This window comes from Bombina bombina, chromosome 2 (assembly GCF_027579735.1).
Source record: "Bombina bombina isolate aBomBom1 chromosome 2, aBomBom1.pri, whole genome shotgun sequence".
In the NCBI taxonomy this organism is placed as follows: Eukaryota; Metazoa; Chordata; class Amphibia; order Anura; family Bombinatoridae; genus Bombina; species Bombina bombina.
The window spans coordinates 1,274,664,807-1,274,685,013 of record NC_069500.1 but is presented as its reverse complement, the minus strand read 5'-3'; the positions used below and the strand labels follow the sequence as shown (position 1 = coordinate 1,274,685,013).

Sequence of the window (20,207 nt, the reverse complement as noted above, 5' to 3'; positions counted from 1 at the left end):
TCTCGGGTACATATAATTGATTGTTATGATAGTATAGGCCGGATTGGGGGTCTTTGGAACAATACTGGTGAGGTATTGTATCTTCTTTTAAGGCATTATGTACTTCTTGTTCTATAGGTGTGAGGACACCAATTAACTTTTCAGGTGAGATGGTATAATTAGGTGGATCATGGGGTAAAGTTTCTGATATTCTAGATAAAGCATCAGCTTTCGTATTTTGACTTCCTGGTTTGTAAGTGATGATAAAGTTAAAGTGGTCTAAAAATAATGACCATCTTGCTTGTCTGGCTGTCAAAGTTTTGTTCTTCTTCAAATATTCAAGATTCTTATGGTCAGTAAATATTATGAAGGGAAGTTTTGATCCTTCTAAGAGGTGTCTCCATTGTTCTAGAGCACTCTTTATAGCCAGAAGTTCCTTATCACCCACACTATAGTTACCTTCAGCACTAGTTAATGTTCTGGAGAAAAAAGCAATTGGGTGAATTTCACCATCATCACCTTGTTTTTGAGAAAGTACTGCTCCTATGCCTGTGTTTGAGGCATCCACTTCGAGTTGGAATTGAGCTTCAAAATTGGGGAGCGATAGTATTGGAGCAGTAGTGAATAGTTCTTTAAGAGTATCAAAGGTTTCTTGTGCTTTGTCAGACCACTTGAATATTTGATTAACACTGGTTAATTGGGTTAGTGGTCTGACTATTGAAGACAAATTTTTAATAAACTTCCGGTAAAAATTGGCGAAACCAATGAAGCGTTGTAGTGATTTTACAGTGGTGGGAATAGGCCAATCAATAATAGCAGATATCTTTTCAGGATCCATTTGTATTTTATTTGGAGTGAGTATATAACTCAAGAGTTTTATCTTAGAAACATGGAACACGCATTTTTCTAATTTTGCGTATAATTTGTGTTCCTTAAGACGAGTAAGTACCCATCTTACGTGCTTTTCGTGTTCAGACGGAGATTTGGAATATATCAAGATGTCATCTAAGTATATGATAACACAAATGTCCATCAGATCATGGAAAATTTCATTAATAAAATGCTGAAAGGTTGCGGGAGCATTGCTCAGACCAAACGGCATCACATTATATTGGAAAAGCCTGTAGCGGGTTCTAAAGGCGGTTTTCCATTCGTGACCTTCTTTCATACGTATGAGGTTGTAAGCCCCCTTAAGGTCAAGTTTGGAATAGATAGTTGCTTCATTCAATCGTTCTAGTAATTCAGGTATAAGTGGTAGAGGGTATCTGTTTTTAATGGTTATTTCATTTAATGCTCTATAATCAATGATAGGTCTTATAGTACCGTCTTTATTACGTACTAGAAACATTCCAGCTGATGCTGGTGATGTTGAATGTGATATAAAACCCTTTCGGAGGTTGTCGTCGAGATAAGAGCGTAAGTAAGTTAACTCTTCTTGTGATAATGGGTATATTTTACCGTGAGGTATTTGAGACCCTGGTATTATATCAATAGGACAGTCAAACTCCCTATGAGGAGTGAGATTTTCTGCTTCTTTTAAGTCAAACACCTCTGCCAGATCCTGATAAATTTCTGGTAGTTCTTTTTCTATGGTTGAGATTAGCTGAAATGGATAACAGGTATTTAAACAGAATGGTGATTCTAAAGTTACCTGTGTGTTTGACCAGTCAATGCTGGGATTATGTTTGTGTAGCCAAGAAAATCCTAAAATAAGAGTATGCATGTGGATAGTAATTAAATCAAAGGACAGATATTCAGTATGACCTTAATCAGTAGTCACTAAAAGTGGTATTGTTTGATGTGTAATGGGACCATGTTGTATGTGTGTGCCGTCAATGAGTTTAACAGATACTGGGTGTGCCTTGCAAACAATAGGGATTTTATTTAATTTAACAAAAGAAATATCAATATAATTTCCGGCTGCCCCAGAATCGATCAATGCTTTAGATCGTACATTTTTCCGATCCCACTGTAAAGAAAGATCAACAGTCAGTTGAGGGTTTTGAGCTAGCAGTAAAATATTATGCTTTATATGCATCTTACCCTTTTTTTGCCTTAGAAGATTTGGGCAATTTGAGAAGGAATGTTCCTTTTGCCCACAATATAAACAAAGGTTTTCAGATTTACGTCTGGCCTTTTCTTCGGGTGTAAGGGGTCCCCTTATAGCTCCAATCTCCATTGGAGTTTGATTTGACGTACCCTTTTCCTGGATTGGAGTGTAAGGATATGAACGTCGCAGTGTTACATCAGAAGAAGCCCTTTCAGCCTTCCTTTCGCGCAGTCTACGATCCAGAGTTGTACTCAATTTTATGAGACCGTTTAAAGATTCAGGCATCTCCAAGCGGGACAACTCATCTTTTAAGGCTTCAGAAAGTCCCAATCTGAATTGGTTCTTTAAGCTTATTTCATTCCACTTGGAATCATCAATCCACATTTGGAACTCAGTGATGTATTCTTCTACGTTCCTTTTTCCTTGTTTTAGAGATCTTAATTTGGTTTCTGCGGTGATCTGGGTGTGAGAGTCCTCATATAAGGATGTCATTGCTAGAAAAAATTCTTCCAAAGAATCAAGAATTGGATGGTTATTCTCAAAAAATCTATTAGCCCATGAGCGGGGCTCCCCCTGGAGGAAAGAGATAGTGGTGCACACTTTGATTCTTTCAGAATGATAGGTCTTAAGCCTAAGTGAGAAAAGTAGATTACAAGCATTTTTGAAGTCTCTATATTCACTTCGTTTATCAGTGAAGGTTTGTGGGTAATTAATGTGTGGTTCAGGTGTGTCTAAACTTTTCACAGGTAAATATCCTTTAACTAGTGTTTTAAGTGCCTTGTTTTCAGTTTGTAATTCAGTTAAAGCCCTGGCTAAGTATTCCAATTTTTGATTGATATTAGTGATTTCATTCTTTATTTCACTGGGATCCATTTTTATATTTAGAGGTTATGTCCTTATAGTTTATGGGCCTGAAAATTCTGTGATATTCACAATCACTTTTAATGGTGAATACAAATATATATGACAAAAATAAAGGTTTTGTTGCTCTTTTCTTATAATAAGCAAGAAGAAATCACTTATTCAACTTGTTATATAAGGTGAGGCTTTAGTTTAGTAATTGATTTAATATATATGAAACTATATCTTGCAATAACACATAAGAAAATGTGGAAAAGGCACTGATATAAGAATGATATAACAAGGAAATCCTCAGAGAATATGCGAGTAATAAATGGGTTAAATTACTCATATGGCAGTTCAGTAATATCCAAGACAAAGTTGTTGCCTTATGTATAAGCAAGGTTTTCATGCACTCACACAAACAATCAATAAAATATATACAGTCCAGACACACTCTCATTTATCCCAAATACGATTCATAAGTACTTTTCCAGATGACAGGATTATATACACAGAAGCAAACGTATGCAGGATAGTTGCAAAAATATTGAGGTAAGTATTTGTGCGTGGAGAGCGGTACTTAGCTTGTGAGCAGGGAGGTTGAAGCAGCGTGGGTATGGGAGAGCTTTGAGGAGCTGACAGGCAGGCAGTTTGAGCTCCGGTGACCACTCAGTGTGAGCGCGACTTCGGCGTCTGAAGTAAGTAGTTCCGGTAAGCGTAGTAATCCGGGAGGCTGGTTCCGGTAGAGAGTAAAGGCAGCAACAGAATATGCAGCGCATATAGTAAGAAATGAGCTAAAGGACCTGAAAGACCTAGTAAAGTCTAAGAGCAAAGTTATTTCACAGGAGTCAAAGTGAACTGTGAAGAAACAACTTCAATTTTCAGGCCCAGAATGAGGCTAGAGTGCTTCCTTAAATAGGAAGGAAGTGCTTGTGATGTGCAGATTTAAAGGTATATCACATTACCTGAACTTCTAGCTTCCCGGCAGGAGGACAGCTCACTCAGCATGAAAGGAAGCCACTCCTCACAGAGGCCTGTGGAGAAAAGAAAGGACAGAGTAAACCCACTCTGGCTTTCTGTACTAGGGCAGCAACACATTAGGAAAACACAGTGAGGCCCATCCCACTAACTGCTTAAAAGCCACCACTGCCCTACTGAAGAGACTAACGTGGAGTACAGCTAAACCCAAACTTGAAAAGAAAGATCAGAGCAAACCTACTCTGGCTTTCAATATAATAAAATCTTGATTGAAGAGAAATAAATCAGACATCAAAACTTCACCTCCTCCTTGCACCGAAGGCAAAGAGAATGACTGGGGATTGAGGGAAGAGGAGTGATACTTAACAGCTTAGCTGTGGTGCTCTTTGCCTCTTCCTGCTGGCCAGGAGTGATATTCCCAACAGTAATTGATGATCCCGTGGACTCACCATATCTTAGGAAAGAAATAACAATTAAAAAAACAAATCCCTTCCTCTCCTGCTAAATTGCATACAATGTGACCATACTGCACCCTGAGGTCAGACCTACACATGCACAATTTCTCTATGCCCCCAGTACAAATCTAGTATCTAGGGCGAGGATCCGTGCCTCTTGCTGTGTACGGCAGCTACCTGGACCTTCTTAGCGTTATTCAATTTCCTGACAACTAGACTAATCATAGCATGTGCACTGAAAAATATTAGTAAGCAATAACTTATTCTACTCAGTGTGTATTACAAATAGCAGGGCTCAGTGTGGCGTGTGACAACCTCTGTGCAGGGGGAGAGCAGTGGTGTAAGGACATTGTATTTTAATTATGTCAACTGCCTCATATTCCCATCTTAAACCTGTGAGATATCCCAGGATCTGTTAAAACGTTGGGAAAAATTTGAGGATATTTTATACAATGATGTATATAGCATGTGGGATAGGTACTGATTGCACACTGCAAAATTTCTATAATGTGCATATAATTAAAATAATTGGTCATGGGGAGGGCTAATACAGGTATGTTGCCCAGCCCTTTTATTAGGGTGTTCCCCTCAACGGCTTTTCTAGCTCTCAACGGCTAGAAAAGAAAGAAAAATGGTAAAAAAAAAAAAAAAAGGTTTTAATTTTACAATATTAAGCTTATCCATCTACTTTAATTGTTTAAAAAATATTATTGTTGCTAATGAAACTCCCCCTCCAGAGTGAGCTGGTCCTTTAATATTCACATGGAGGGGCGTTCTCGAGAAAAAAAAAAGAAGGTAAAACTGTGGCATTAACGTGATATAACTTATGTATTCATAATTTTTGTCTGTGTATGACTGAAATATTCTAAATTGTTACAGCTTACAAAAGAAATTCAGCTAATACATTTATATAAGGTAGTTCTTAGCATGTCTTAAAAATGGGCTTGGGTAACCAATCTTGTGCTCATGCACTTCTATTGTACCAACTCTTGTGCTCCACGTCTACACATATACTTAGATAAACACAGCCATTTTGTTACAGTCATTACTGTAAAAAAGTAAATTGCCAATGTATTTAAAGATTGCAATAAACACATATTTCTAGTTGCTTCTATAGTGATTAAAACTAAATTTAAAAGTAATCCTAATTGGAGTTGTAATTACTTTATGATCAGAGAAATGTTTTTATTGAAATGTTTAAAATATATTTAATTCCATTTTTAGTTTACAGTCTTAAGAGCAAAATCTTTGCTTGTTGTTGTTATTATTATAATATTTAACCAGTTGTGCCATATGGACATAGGTTATACGTCACCCAGTACTTTGCCCAGCGTACTGTGTTTAAAGGGACAGTCAAGTCCAAAAAAAACTTTCATGTTTTAAATAGGGTATGCAATTTTAAACAACTTCCCAATTTACTTTTATCACCAATTTTGCTTTGTTCTCTTGGTATTCTTAGTTGAAAGCTAAAAGTAGGAGGTTCATATGCTAATTCCTTAAACCTTGAAGACTGCCTTTAATCTGAATACATTTTGACCACTAGAGGGCATTAGTTCACATGTTTCATATAAGATAACATTGAGCTCATGCATGTAAAGTGACCTAGGACTGAGCACTGATTGGCTAAACTGCATGTCTGTCAAAAGAACTGAAATAAGGGGGCAGTCAGCAGAAGCTTATATACAAGATAATTACAGAGGTAAAACGTGTATTATTATAACTGTGTTGGTTATGCAAAACTGGGGAATGGGTAATAAAGGGATTATCTTTCTTTTTAAATAACAAAAATTCTGGTGTTGACTGTCCCTTTAAATAATAGTTACGTCCAACACTGTAGAGCATGCTGTGGTTCCTGCTGTCAGCTTAGACACTGGTGACTAGCTGGGGGCAAAAGGCATCTACTTTCATATAACATAGCTCCCAACATTTATAAGATATTCCTTACTCTTATTTTTTTTTATTTAATCAGCTTTTCTGCTATGTGGCTACAATATACAAATGACAGCTACAGACTGAGTACATTACTAATGCAAAATAGTGTAGAGCAATATGTTCAATATAATTGAATCTTTTGATATTTGCAGAGCTCCAACATTCCAAGCCTAAGAAGCAAAGCTTCCTCTGCAATACGCATACACAATTCTATTCAGAGTTTCATGACCATTAGATAAATGTACGTTTGCAGATGCTGTTAACTGAGCGGACAATCTTGTGTCCCTGAAGGTTAATTTGCTACAATTAAATTACCTCATGAGCCCAGCTATCTCACAGTGGTTTTATCTCCCAACTGTTTGATCACATTTAGAAAGAACATCAAGCGGTAATGGCTTTAAAATGGGGGATAGAAATTGATGTGCTCAGTCATTATTTAAGACATTTCATTCTAGATTTAGGCACAGGGAGAAAAAAACAAGCCAAAAAGTATTCAATTATTAGTTTTAGTTAAGTTAGTAAAGCGTGTCTTGTGTACTAAGCTCAGGAGGAATTTCTAAGGAGAACAACAGACTTTGTCACAGCAACATTACTACAATTACTCAGATAATTACAGTACAAATAGCGCCTGCACTAAAGACATTTGCTCTTTATTTATATATATATATAGATATCTATAATATATATAGATTATTTTATTAGAGGCTGGCATTTGTGAACATTAGTGGGACTGGGGAACTTGTAGACACACAATTTTTTTCCCCCTTGAGCCAGTGCTGCAATTTCAACAAATAGTTTTCCCGGCTGCTTTTGCTTGTTTGTACTTTGCTCCTCCCCTGCCCAATTTCACTATGAATGTTGTGGGTGTGCCATGGGGCTTGCAAAGTTGCGCTGCTAGCCTAAACCTGCCTGCCTATCTGTGCTCACTGCTCAGTGACATGCGGCCCAGGGCTGTGCACTGACAGACTTGGAACAGAGTCAGAGAGCAGAATTTTCATAGTTTGCGCGCCTAAACCTTTTCTTCAGAGATTTATTTTAGAGTGCTCTGTTTATCTTTCATTTGATGTTCTGCTGAGCCAGGGAGCAGCTCTAGGCATGAGCTTCATAATTAATGCAGTGCAGTTTACATATTTTGTATGTGTGTGTGTCTGAGTTTTTGTGTGTGTGTGTCTCAGTGTTTGTGTGTATGTCTGAGTATGTTTTTAAGTGTGTCTGAGTGTTTGTATGTGTGTTTGCCTGTGTTTTTGTGCGTGTCTGCTTTCGGGGGGGGTGACACCATGACTTACCGCACCGGGTGACACCAACCCTAGTGACGCCACTGGTACATGTTCTTCCAATTGCAGCTAACTCTGGCTAACCGCTGACATCAGGTTATTCCTAAAAATGCAGAAGTCCATCCACTGAGGCAGAGATATTAAAGGGACACTAAACCCACATTTTTTTCCTTTCATGATTCAGATAGAGCAGGCAATTTTAAGCAACTTTCTAATTTACTCCTATTAATTTTTCTTAGTTCTCATGCCATCTTTATTTTAAAAAGCAGGAATATAAGCTTAAGAGCCGGTCAATTTTTGATTCAGCACCTGGGTAGTGCTTGCTGATTCGTGTTTAAATGTAGCAAACCAATCAGCAAGCTCTACCCAGGTGCTGAACCGAAAAATGCGCCGGCTCCTTACCTTACATTTCTGCTTTTTCAAATAAAGATAGCAAGAGAACGAAGAAAAATTGATAATAGGAGTAAATTAGAAAGTTGCTTAAAATTGCATGCTCTATGTGAATCATGAAAACAATTGGGTTTAGTATCCCTTTAAATGACTGTAATTAAAGGGAAATCCCCATGCTGTGCAAACCTTATAAACATTGGATGTCTATAAAAGGAACATGAAACATTTTTAAACTGTTGTAAAATGAGCAATATAAATAAAAATGTCTTGAATTTTCTGATTTTTTTTATTGCAATAATTATAAAGAAACAGTATTATTTTTATTATTAGGAACCTGCATTCAGAACATTGGTTATAAAACAAATGCTGAATATATCCGCCAGCAGCATTCTGCTATTTTTAGAGCCGGATTTCTTCTTATGAAAGTGCAATACACTAAGATCTGTGCAAGTCTAGATCTTAGTGTGTTTCAGCAGACACAAATAATGTTTGCCAGTTCCTATGAACTTTATTACTTGTGCTAAACCTCTGTGCATGTGTAAATAAAATGATAAACTGAACAAGAGTGTGAGAGTGAACAGTAAATTATTTGATATTGAAAGGGACTCCATCAACAAAAAATAATATTTTGTAATTCAGTAATATACATTGTTGAAAACTTCATTTGTCGTTTTAAAATTAATTTCCATGAAGGTATTTTGAGTAATTACATGTCAAAGTGCCGTCTGGGGGGCATCCATTTTATAAGGTCTATTTGGCTAGTTTGTCAAACTCAAACTGTAAGCAGTACATATTACCTTAGTACATGTAATAAAAGGGCAGCTGATTCTAAAACCTTTCCATCCATCTTACATTATTCTTTGTCCTCTATTGCTATATCCACCATTAGGTTTAAAATGTATGTATGTATGTATGTATATATGAATGTATATATGAATGTATGTATGTATATATGAATGTATATATGAATGTATGTATGTATATATGAATGTATATATGAATGTATGTATGTATATATGAATGTATGTATGTATGTATGTATATATGTATGTATGAATGTATATATGTATGTATGTATATATATATATATATATATATATATATATATATATATATATATATATGTATGTATGTATGTATGTATGTATATATGAATGTATGTATGTATGTATATATGTATGTATGAATGTATATATGTATGTATATATATATATATATATATATATATATATATATATATATGTATGTATGTATGTATGTATGTATATATGAATGTATGTATGTATGTATGTATGTATGTATGTATGTATGTATGTATGTATGTAACATTTTTTTTTTTCTGATTTATTTTGATTTTAAATAAAAACGTTAATGGGTGCAGGGTAGGGTTGCCACCTGGACACTTTTTGGGGGTGGAGATGGTGCGTCTCAGGGCGTGGCTTCTTGCTGCCTCAAATTCAATATGAAGTCAAATATATATATATCGAGAGAGAGATATTGTCCTGTCTCCAAATTCCTAGGAAAGTTAGGTAACTATTGTAAACCATGAAACTATAGCTGAAAACCTGAGTATCACAAACAATAAAGCTTCCAGCTCTGTCTTGTGTTAATGGCAGTAGGTCTCCCTGGCAACTACAGTAACCCCCCCAAAAAAACGACCTTGTTCTTTCAGGCTGCTGTCCCTAATCCCTAACATAGCTAAATTAATAGAGATCATCTTATCACATTTAATACAAGTGATCCTTTTTTGCAAACTAATTATGCTAGCTCACCTTCCTTTCCAGTGATCAGAACTCCGCTCCCATTCTTAACCCTACCATAGCCACCAGTCTGACCTACCCGGCTTCACGTAGCTCAGCCATATCACCTCCTTCCTTCACACCAGATCGGATCCACCCATACAGAAAATCCCATGCTGTCGAAGATGCTTCGAGGCAGCTCTTTTTTTTTTTAATATTATGATAATCCTTTCAAAACTTTATTTAAAAAGTCCAGACAAACGAACATAAAATCTAGACAGGCAGTTAGTTCAGTGTTGGGTTGATAAGCGAATGGCTTTTATTGAAATAAAGTTTATGAAGAGTTTTAGCTTGTGATTCCCATAAAGAGCTCCCCTGGCCACTTTTTAAAAATCTGTGCTCACTGCGCCAGGGGAGCGCTTAGCCCAGGGCATTTGAGGGTAGTTCCGGGACATACAGTCTCAGACCAGGGCTGTCCCGGTGATACCGGGGCGAGTGGCAACCCTAGTGCAGGGTCATGTGGTTTTCATAGGGGGTGAAGGGCTAGGGTATCTGATCTGATGCATAATGTAGGTATGTGACCGTGGATCTGCAGGGCGATAAGGTCTGATCTGAGGTTTCTTGTGTGCGTATAACTAACAGGAAATACAGGGTCAGGAGTTTAAGCACTAGTCTCAAGTGGTTTGTAGATGTCAGTAGGGCCATAGGGACAGGGAGTCAATACGTATAGATATTACTCTAAGGCAAGGGCAAGGGAATATCATGCTGTTTGTGGCTATAGGGCTGACAAAAAAACCTGCATGGTAATTTAAGGGTGAGATATGAGGTTTATTACAAAGTGCAGAAATCGCACTGAAAAGTATAAAAATGAAAAATGAGATGAATAATTTGAGCTGTTTGGCCGTTATAGGGTTACTCATGGAAATGCGGTGTGTGACTGGGTTGTGTAAAGTGCACTTAGGTGACTTACTTTATTATCAGGGAGCAATAGTACACAGTGAAAAGGAAAGTCTATAATCAGTGTGAGCAGAGCCACAGAATGGAGCAGTACTAATAACTAACTGAACTCCGCTGATTTAGATGTGCTGAAGGAGAAGTTTTGTGCACAGCATAAAAGGAAGCAGCTGAGTGACTGAGAAATTGCAGAGTTATGTGCTGAAGGAGTGAGGTGTGTTTAGAGGGTAAATGTGGATGGCAGAAGACAGGAGATGTTAGTGGTGAGGTGATGCAGGGGTAATAAATGCTGCTGTGGTAAGAAAGTCACTTGTTTTATGATGAAGTTATGCAATATGAAAATAAAAATGGTGCTGAAATGATTCAGACAGATCCAAGACTATTAAAATCTTGAAAACAGAGTAACCAAGTCAAAGACAAGGACTAGGTTAAAGAGCCGGACTCCCAAAACCAGGTGCCGGATCAAGACCAAAAATCTTGCGGAACAACCACAAAGTTACCTGGAAAGGAATTATCCCAGTGGCTGTCCACTCAGCCCCAAAAGGCCTCTAACACCCACAAAGTTCGAAGACAAAGGAGGGACCCAAAAGAGATCGGAACTCCATGATTGAGAGAATAAGACAGTCTCTAAAGATCCAGTCTGGATCAACCCTCAGAAATTAACGAATGAACGAGCATCCTTAAACTCCTATCGGCTGACAGTAAGAGAGACTGCATAACAATCCCCCAGATACCCAAGGATATATGATCAATAAAGGGGATACTGCAAGGACAAAAACGGTCCCTAAGAACCTAGTCTCCGCAACCAGATGACCGAAAGTCCTAACCCAAAAGAGCAAGGAGAATCGAAAAGCATAGCAATTCTCAAGAAGAGGAAAGAAACACTAGCGAAAGATATGAAAAACGGACAAACCAATCCACAAGGAGTACCAATAGGGGGGGAATAATCGCCACCTTACACCAGGTACTGGAGATCTCAATGCAGCCATCTGATCCTCCCCCCTCAGGAGGGAGCACTCTAGCTCCTGTCCAAGGACCTCCGGAACTACAAACATACTGCCATAGCAGAATTCGTAATCCCAGCAAATCACGTAAGCTTAGTATCGAGAGCGATCAACATCGGACGCCCCACCAAGATGAAATAACGTAGGACCAGCCTGATATCTAGGACAGAAGGGCCTCCTATAACTTGTAGAGACAATAAAAGCAACCTCGAAACCAGAGGTAAGCAAACTTAGTACCCAAACAGGACCAGCCTGTTGTCAGGATACAAAATGTCTGATAGAACCTCAAAGAACAGAGTGAACTAGTACCCAACCAGGACCAGCCTGCTGACCAGGGTACAACTGAACTGTTCAAGGGCTAACTGAAAGTTCTAAACTCTAGCAGGGTTAGACTAAACAAACAGACAAATGACAGACAAATAAGCTCTGAGGCTTAAACATTGTCTCTTAACAAAAAAAAAAAAAATGTTGTGACTTCTGCCGGAAGCAACAACAATCGCGACCAAAAGATTGCTAGTATAAAACTCCCAGGGAAGAAAAAAAGTTTCCTAAAAGACTACAACAGTCTCAAACTCCAGAAATAAAAGAAACACATCCTAACCGGATCAAAAGAAAGAAGGCAGCACCCGCAGGTGAACGCCAAAAAGGAATGGAAACATTAACAGGGCCAGCCTGTCAGAGAACCGATTCCTCAAGAGCTCAGAACTGGGATTAGATACACAAACAAAAGACCAGCAGGAGTAGGATCCACATCCCTCCACTCGTCTAGCGCAGTTCACGATCTGAATCAGAAGACGGAGGATCCGCTGGCAACACAAGACTGAAATCCTCTAAAGCCTCCAACACCTGTCTCAGCAGTACACACAGGTGTGTCAGTCTGAATCTAAAGGCAAAACTCATCTCCGGCGGGGCATTTGAATGCCCTGACTCCGACGACTGTACCCCAGAAGCCTCAGAGGGAACCGTTCCCCCAGAGGAAAGACCCATCTCACCTGGCACCCCCAGGTTAAGAGGACACGGATAAGGTCTTCTTCGCTGGCCCTCCGGAAGATGTAAAATGCGCCAATGCCAAAAATATGGCCGGAGAAGGGGTAACAGTATTTGGGACAACTGCCTGTGTAGGAACAGAAGATTCCAGGGAACGCAGCTCACAGGACGCAGAATCCTCGGCTCAGCGGTCTCGGATCTCTCCCCAGAGGGAGAAAAGAGCACTCTATTACGGCATACGGAACATAATTGATTGGGCTGGATTACCCAGGCCATACAAACTAAGCAGGTAACAGACTCTGAATCGGAGAAATCCTCCTCAGAAAAATCAGAATCCTCCATAACTTGACTGAACAAATTATGGACAAAAATAACTGGCACCTCACACCCCCAATGGCTGGGGCACTCACCACCTCCTATGACCCAGACAAGTAGAGAACAGACCCTTTCCACCGACACTCGGTCAAGAATACGGAATGGAGAACGAAAACCTGACGCCCGGTCACAAGGTGCAACCCACAGGCCCAATGTTCTATCATTACATTATATTCCCACAGTGAAAGGAAAATGAAACGGTCTTACTAGAATCTATGCCGTGGAACAGTAACACAGTTTTTCAAGTGTGACAGATAGTAGCATTCCTTCTGACATGGACTTGAGTGAAGAAAGCAGGCAGCGAAACTTATGGAGTCGAGATGGTTTCGTAGAAAGACTCTCCCTGCATCTCCAGACTCTAACTTTCATTCATGCTCTCACTGGGAGGCCGACAGGACTACTTAAAGGGACACTGTACCCAAAAATTTTCTTTCGTGATTCAGATTGAGCATGAAATTTTAAGCAACTTTCTAATTTACTCCTATTATCACATTTTCTTCATTCTCTTGGTATCTTTATTTGAAATGCAAGAATGTAAGTTTAGTTTCCGGCCCATTTGTGGTGAACAACCTGAGTTGTCCTTGCTGATTGGTGGATAAATTCATCCACCAATAAAAAAGTGCTGTCCAGAGTACTGAAACCAAAAAAAAAAGCTTAGATGCCTTCTTTTTCAAATAATGATAGCAAGAGAACGAAGAAAAATTTATAATAGGAGTAAATTAGAAAGTTGCTTAAAATTGCATGCTCTTTCTGAATTACAAAAGAAAAAATTTGGGTTCAGTGTCCCTTTAAAACTCCCGTCCCATAAGAGACTATTCCGAAATCTTCTAACACTTCTGTGCCAACCTCCTGTGACAAAAGGCAAAGAATGACTGGGGGATGAGGGAAGTGGGGGAGGTATTTAAGCCTTTGGCTGGGGTGTCTTTGCCTCCTCCAGGTGGCCAGGTTCTGTATTTCCCAAAAGTAATGAATGCAGCTGTGGACTCTCCCCGTTTTAAGAAGAAATGTTTAATTTTGACTAGACTGTCCCTTTAAGGTAGTGTCAGGCAAATTTGTGACTGACTGGGCACACTATACAGTAAAAATGGCGGCAATCAATTTAATTTTCTCCCGTTTTTAAATAAAAAATACAAAGGTTGTTGAAAATATACAGTAAATAATAGGAAAAATATGTCTTTAAAATGAGTATCTTAAAGGAGCCCTCTTATTTCAAAGGGACATACAGTCCCAACTGAAATGTGCTCTGTGCATTCAGCTCATATTGTTGGCAGACGGCTGTGTAACACACACTGGGACATCACTGATTTGATACGTGACTGCTAGAGCTCTGAGCAGGCACAATGTGTGGATGAGGGACACACCCCGTATATGTGCATATGATGCTGAAACAGTAAGAGCTTTTACTAGAGCCATTTCTGCTAGTAAAATATACTAGAAAATGGTTTTATTCAGAACATGCTCTATCACTTTGTCTCCCATAATTGTTACCTTATTAGACCCATGTTTTATTGCTGTGGAATCTTTTGACGCTCTACAAATAACTGATAATAAGAACAACAGAAATACACTCATGCACATTTTAGTTGTGCCTCTATATTCTGTTCAGTGGAATACGCAATTAAGGGAACAAACTCATCTGGAGGGCGGCCAATGATGTAGCTAGGTCCATCAGGAAAAACTCAGCAATCAACTTCACCGTATATGGTAAAAAGTAAGGTATCTTCACCCATTAACATACGTTGGACACTTTGCATTTGCTTTCACTATACACTTTTGTTACTTTAAAAATATTATAATAAAAAAGGGATTTGCACTTTAGTTTTGTAAGTGAATCAAATTAAAATGTTATTGGAATGATGTTTATTACCGTTCCACAAACTTTGTCTACTTGATCTAATATGGTCACAACATGTAAAAACTGCTTGGAACAACTCTCACTGTTTTATATAATTAATCCTCTATTTACATCCACAAATAATTAGAACATTTTCAAGTCTTAAGACACTGATTGCAAGAGATGGATATTTTGGTGAAATCTACAGACACAAATGAAATCCCTAAGGCCTTACTTTTGCACTTACTGCTCTCTGTAGGTATGTTATGCAAACAGGCCTCATTGCACATTCCTCAATTAAAATCCAGCTGTTTAAAGCTTCCCTTTGGACTTAAGTATTTTATAATTGTTGTGGAATTTGATAATCTTTTAACTTTAACTATGATTGCTTAATCTACATTATTTTGTATAAAAACAATAAAAAACATTTACATCAAACTTCACCCATAAGACCAAAAAAACACATTTTAAATATTATGGGCTAGATTACAATTGGAACACAAATATATTAGCGCTAAAGGGCATCAACATTGCTTGAGCGCTATTAACAGCGTTTCTTTTTTTGCGCTCATATTACAAGTTATTTTCTCTCTCTTGAGCGACAGATTAGGTCACTCTAACATCTGCATGTCAGATAGCGCCGGTTAATGATACACTCCTATGTTATGCCCACGATACACATTGGCACACACCAGAGGTTCACCACAGTAACTGAAACTGCTCCTACAATTAAAAAGCTACACAAACAAAAACCTAATCACAGGCTAGTTATTGTATGCAGCAACAAGCAAAATCTTAAAACTTTCTCAGTTGATTGCAAAATCACTTTCGAACATTAACCACAAGAAAAAAAGAATCCACTGTGAATAACAGGCAAGAAATTTGCTCAACAGCACCAACTCTATTCTACAGGGTACGTAGAATAAAAAAAATAAAAAAAAAAATCTGAGGCAGGCGGAGGAACGCGATATAGCGATGCAAACTAAAAGGTACATTTAAGTGATAAATCTATAATATCTAAAAAATGAATTAAACTCAAACTTAATCATGAATTAAACTCAAAGTTATTTTGAGCTGCATTTTGCTTTGCGGCATAAAGGTGCAGGCAACTTTACTTTTCCTTTAATGGGATAATAAAAACATATGGGAAATGTATTTTTGTCAGATTAATTTAGTACTTGTGATTTTGAAAATCAAATTATCTTAAAGGGATGGTAAACTGAAGCTCCTTACTAATCGCAACTGTATGCGGACTAAAAAATAATAATAGGACTTTCATCATTTTTTAATATTTTTACACTATATCAAATAAAAATATATGTATACGCTACTTTACAGTGTTGTCCGCCATCAGCCCCCAGATCTTAGTGAATGTATCCTTTAAACATAAAAAAATCACAATTACTATGACACCGACAAAGGAGGCCTCATGGCTTTAGCGGAACTATGCATCTGCTTTTTTCAACATTAGTTTTAACTTTTTCTATATATTTAATTTTATTATGGTCTATTAATTCTGCTTATTTTCACAACAATACAACGCAAATAAACTTTTTATTAGCACTACAGGGAGTGCAGAATTATTAGGCAAGTTGTATTTTTGAGGATTAATTTTATTATTGAACAACCATGTTCTCAATGAACCCAAAAAACTCATTAATATCAAAGCTGAATATTTTTGGAAGTAGTTTTTAGTTTTAGCTATTTTAGGGGGATATCTGTGTGTGCAGGTGACTATTACTGTGCATAATTATTAGGCAACTTAACAAAAAACAAATATATACCCATTTCAATTATTTATTTTTACCAGTGAAACCAATATAACATCTCAACATTCACAAATATACATTTCTGACATTCAAAAACAAAACAAAAACAAATCAGTGACCAATATAGCCACCTTTCTTTGCAAGGACACTCAAAAGCCTGCCATCCATGGATTCTGTCAGTGTTTTGATCTGTTCACCATCAACATTGCGTGCAGCAGCAACCACAGCCTCCCAGACACTGTTCAGAGAGGTGTACTGTTTTCCCTCCTTGTAAATCTCACATTTGATGATGGAACACAGGTTCTCAATGGGGTTCAGATCAGGTGAACAAGGAGGCCATGTCATTAGATTTTCTTCTTTTATACCCTTTCTTGCCAGCCACGCTGTGGAGTACTTGGACGCGTGTGATGGAGCATTGTCCTGCATGAAAATCATGTTTTTCTTGAAGGATGCAGACTTCTTCCTGTACCACTGCTTGAAGAAGGTGTCTTCCAGAAACTGGCAGTAGGACTGGGAGTTGAGCTTGACTCCATCCTCAACCCGAAAAGGCCCCACAAGCTCATCTTTGATGATACCAGCCCAAACCAGTACTCCACCTCCACCTTCCTGGCGTCTGAGTCGGACTGGAGCTCTCTGCCCTTTACCAATCCAGCCACGGGCCCATCCATCTGGCCCATCAAGACTCACTCTCATTTCATCAGTCCATAAAACCTTAGAAAAATCAGTCTTGAGATATTTCTTGGCCCAGTCTTGACGTTTCAGCTTGTGTGTCTTGTTCAGTGGTGGTCGTCTTTCAGCCTTTCTTACCTTGGCCATGTCTCTGAGTATTGCACACCTTGTGCTTTTGGGCACTCCAGTGATGTTGCAGCTCTGAAATATGGCCAAACTGGTGGCAAGTGCCATCTTGGCAGTTGCACGCTTGACTTTTCTCAGTTCATGGGCAGTTATTTTGCGCCTTGGTTTTTCCACACGCTTCTTGCGACCCTGTTGACTATTTTGAATGAAACGCTTGATTGTTCGATGATCACGCTTCAGAAGCTTTGCAATTTTAAGAGTGCTGCATCCCTCTGCAAGATATCTCACTATTTTTTACTTTTCTGAGCCTGTCAAGTCCTTCTTTTGACCCATTTTGCCAAAGGAAAGGAAGTTGCCTAATAATTATGCACACCTGATATAGGGTGTTGATGTCATTAGACCACACCCCTTCTCATTACAGAGATGCACATCACCTAATATGCTTAATTGGTAGTAGGCTTTCGAGCCTATACAGCTTGGAGTAAGACAACATGCATAAAGAGGATAATGTGGTCAAAATACTCATTTGCCTAATAATTCTGCACTCCCTGTATATGAAGAGAAGACATTTGAAACGGTAGCTTATGATAATCGGTGTACAGCTCTAGGGTATGGGATTTGCTGGGATTTTTTATATATATATATATATATATATATATATATATATATATATATATATATATATATATATATATATATATATATATATATATATATAAAATTTAGAGGGACAGGAAACCCCCAAATTGTCTTTCATGATTTGGATAGAAAATTCACATTTTAAACAAGAATTTACTTCAATTATCAAATTTGATTCATTATCTTCTTATCCTTTCTTGAAGAAACAGCATTGCACTACTGGCAGCTAGTTGAACACATCTAGTTAGCCAATCACAAAAGACAAAATGTGTGCAGGCACCAATCAGCAGCTAGCTCCAACTAGTGTAGGAAATGTGCGTATTCTTTTTCAACAAGGGATACAAAAAGAACAAAGCCCATTTGGAAATAGAAGTGAATTTAAAACTGTCTTAAAATTAAACTTGCAAGATTCAGCTAGAGCATGTAATTTTGACTATTCCTATCCCTTTAATGAATACTCCATATTCTAAACCAATCTCATTTAATAGTAAATGAGCTACGTTCTTCCCCTTTTTATTTAGAAAGGCGAACAAAACGAGGAAGCCCCCTATATTACCTCCTTATAAATTCGGCATAAGAATTTAATAAAAAAAAAAAAAAAAAAAAAACTTTCCAGTTTACTTTTATTATCTAATTGGCTTTATTCACTTGGTATCCTTTGTTGAAGGAGCAGCAATGCACTACTGAGAACTAGCTGAAAGCAATGACAAGAGGAATATGTGTGAAGCCACCAATCAGCAGCTTCTGAGTCTACCTAGGTATTCTTTTCAACAAAGGATGCAAAGAGAATGAAACAAATTAGATAATTGAAATAAAGTGGAAAGTTGTTTGAAAATCGCATGCTATCTGATACTAATTTTTGTCCATTCCTATAGATAATGGTAACTGCTGCTCTGAAGCTCACTTTATTTAACCAAGTGATTCATCTCATTGCAATAATAAAATAATCTAACATATAAGTGTATTTTCTTTTTGTACTTGATATCCCTTTAAAGGGACATAAAATTCATTAAAATTGTAAAAATAAAATATACATAACGTGCTCATTAGATAACCAGATTGTTCACTGCAAAATTATTCTCACATATCAAATTATATTTATACCAGGTTTGTCCCACTTAAAGGGACACTGAACCCAATTTTTTTCTTTTGTGATTCAGATAGAGCATGCAATTTTAAACAACTTTCTAATTTGCTCCTATTATCAATTTTTCTTCGTTCTCTTGCTTTCTTTATTTGAAAAAGGCATCTAAGCTATTTTTTGGTTCAGAACCATGGAAAGCACTTGTTTATTGGTAGGTGAATTTACCCACCAATCAGCAAGAACAACACAGTGTGTTCACCAAAAATGGGCCGGCATCTAAACTTACATTCTTGCATTTCAAATAAAGATACCAAGAGAATGAAAATAATTTGATAATAAGAGTAAATTAGAAAGTTGCTTAAAATTGCATGCTCTATCTGAATCACAATAGAAAAAAATTGGGTTCAGTGTCCCTTTAAGGCCAAGGAGCTATGGTGGATTTACCCTTTGACATTGTTCTAATGGAACTTACAAAAGGAGCCATTTTCACTTTCCACAACAGAAATATTGTGGCTCCCAAAACACTTTAGCCCAACTGAACCTGTGATTGCAATAAGGCTGCAGGGCCGCTGCCAATGCAGGATTGTTAAAAGCAATATTTCTTTTAGAAGGAAAACCTCACATTAAATCATTTGGATGCCAGAGAATGCTGCCCCAGGTCCATAACCAAATTTCCTAACTATAATAGTGACCTTCGAGCAAATGTAAGGGGAGTGCACACCAATGTCTTCACCAAAAGTTCTTTATTTACTGATTAAAAAAACATAAAAAGGCAAGACATATAGCACAGCAACATGACGCAGTGATATTGAGGCAACTGCCCCTTTCTCAAGATGATCACGCTTACTTACAGGAACAAGACTGCGCGAGAATTTCACAGCTTATAAAGTCGATAGATACTGGTCTGATTGATTATACAGAATTGCTATAAATAATTGCGCAAAGCAGTAATATATGTTCCTAGTGACAAATGAAAATATGCCCTAGGTAGAGCATGGCTGATGCATCACTACTGCATGCAAGGTGAGATATGTACAGCACAGCTGCGGTGCCCCACGAAGTAACGAGATATAGCGGGACATACAAGATTAGAGCATTAGATAGCAATAAGTAAACCAATTGGATT

At 37.8% G+C, this 20,207-nt stretch overlaps 1 protein-coding gene across 1 annotated transcript in view; it reads right to left on the bottom strand.

The window, feature by feature from the left end:
• CCDC149 (coiled-coil domain containing 149) overlaps positions 1-20,207 on the bottom strand; it is a 258,788-nt gene that overhangs the window by 111,028 nt on the left and 127,553 nt on the right.